Source organism: Mandrillus leucophaeus, unplaced genomic scaffold (assembly GCF_000951045.1).
Source record: "Mandrillus leucophaeus isolate KB7577 unplaced genomic scaffold, Mleu.le_1.0 Scaffold124, whole genome shotgun sequence".
Taxonomy (NCBI): Eukaryota; Metazoa; Chordata; class Mammalia; order Primates; family Cercopithecidae; genus Mandrillus; species Mandrillus leucophaeus.
Window position 1 is genome coordinate 451,356 of NW_012100765.1, and position 2,349 is coordinate 453,704.

A 2,349-nucleotide genomic window follows, 5' to 3' on the forward strand; every position below is an offset into this window, starting at 1 on the left:
AAGGGTAGCATTAAAGCTCCCATGATGCTATCTGGTTCTGGACTTTGTTGATGATGTTGTTGCTGGGAGGTTTTAAGTTACTGATTTCATCTCCTTGTTGATCTATCCAGATTTTTGATTACTTCATGATTCAGTCTGGGTAAATTGTGTGTTTCTAGGAGTTTGTTTCTTCTAGGTTATCTTAGAATAATAAAACTTCATGGCAGTCTCTGATGATCTTTTTATTTCCTTGGTATCAGTTGTAATGTCTCCCCTTTTATTTATAATTGGATCTTCTTTCTTTTTTTTCCTTGGTTAGTCTAGTTAAAAATTTGTCAATTTTGTTTTTAAAAAACAACCTTTAGTTTTGTTAATCTTTTCTATTTTATTTCTAGTGTCTATTTCATTTATTTCTGCTCTAATCTTTATTATGAAAACTCTAAGCAAATTAGACATAGAAAGTATGTACCTCAACATAATAAAGGTCACATATGACAAGCCCACAGGTAATATAATTCTCAACAGTGTTCCCCTATTATCCAGAGCAAGACAAGGGTGCACACGTCCACCACGTCTATTCAACGTAGTATTGGAAGTCCTTGCTAGAGCAATTAGGCAAAAAACAAAGAAATGAGCCGGGCATGGTGGCTCACGGCTGTAATCCCAGCCCTTTGGGAGGCCGAGGCAGGCAGATCAACCTGAGGTCGGGAGTTGGAGACCAGCCTGACTAACATGGAAAAACACATCTCTACTAAAGACACCAAAAATTAGCCAGGCATGGTGGCGGGCGCCTGTAATCTCAGCTACTCAGGAGACTGAGGCAGCAGAACCGCTTGAATCCGAAAGGTGGAGGTTGTGGTGAGCCGAGATCACACCATTGCACTCCAGCCTGGGCAACAAGAGCAAAACTCTGTCTCAAAACAAAAACAAAAAACAAACAAACAAAAAACAACTGAATAATGACATCGAAATTGGGCAGGAAGAAGTTAAATTGTCTCTGTTTGCAGATAACATAATCTTATGAGTAGAAAACCCTAAAGACTACCAAAAAATGGTCAGAACTAATAAACAAATTCAGTAAGGTTTCAAGATACAAAATAACATACAAAAAGCAGTTGTATTTCTATACTGTAACAAAAAAACTAATCAAAAAAGGAATTGAGAAAAAATCTCATTTACAATGGCATCAAAAAGAATAAAATACTCAGGAATAAATTTAACCAAGGAAGTGAAAGATCTGTATGCTGAAAACTATAAGCCATTAATGAAAAAAAAATAAATAAACAAAACACAAATACATAGGTATCCTGTGTTCATGAATTGGAAGAATTAATATTATTAACATTTCCACACTACTCAAAGTGGTCTACAGATTCAGTGCAATTCCTATCAAAATTCCAATGGTATTTTTCACAGAAATAAAAAAAAAATCCTGTGGTAATCATTTCCCAATGTGTATGTACACATCAAATCATCACATTGTACACTTTGTCAATTATACCTCAATAGAGCTGGAAAAAATAAATAATACTTTTAATAAAACAATATTGGAATAATTTAACTAAGGCTTTACAGTATATTCACAAGTTTCATCAAAATTTAATAAAGTGAGATGTGCAAAGAACACTGGTGGAGAGATCTGGCCATATCTGTGAGCTGAAAAAAGTTCATACGACCTCGACATTCACCAAAAATCGTCGATGCCTTTTCTTGGGCACCTCAAGGAAGACAAGACTTTCCCAGAGATTGGTAGGGAAGCATAATAAAACAGACCAGCTTTTTCACAAATACAACAGGGGGCCTATCATTAGGTAAGGAAGACAACAAATGAGGGAACTCATTTGCTGGGGTTGCCATAACAAAGGACCACAGACTGGGGGCCTTAAACAGCAGAAACTGATTGTCTCCCATTCTGGAGGCTGCAAGTCTGAGATCAGGGTGTCTGCAGGGTTGGTTTCCTCCGAGGTTTGCGAGGGAGAATCTGTTTCATGCCACTCCCCAAGCTTCTGGTCGCTGCTGGCAGTCTTTGGTGTTCCTGGGCTTGTAGAAGCATCACCTTGATGTCTGCCTTCATCTGGATGTGCATCTGTGTCCAAATTTCCCCTTCTTTTTCAAGGCACTGGTCATTTTGGATTAGGGCCCATCTACTCCTTTATGACCTCATTGTAACGTAACTAATTATTATCTGCAACAACCCTATTTCCAAGTAAGGTCACATTCTGAGGTGCTGGGGGCTAGAACTTCAACATATAAATTTTCAGGGGCATCTAGTCAACACAAAACAAGAACTAAGCCTGTAATCCCAGCACTTTGGGAGGCCGAGACGGGCGGATCACGAGGTCAGGAGATTGAGACCATCCTGGCTAACAC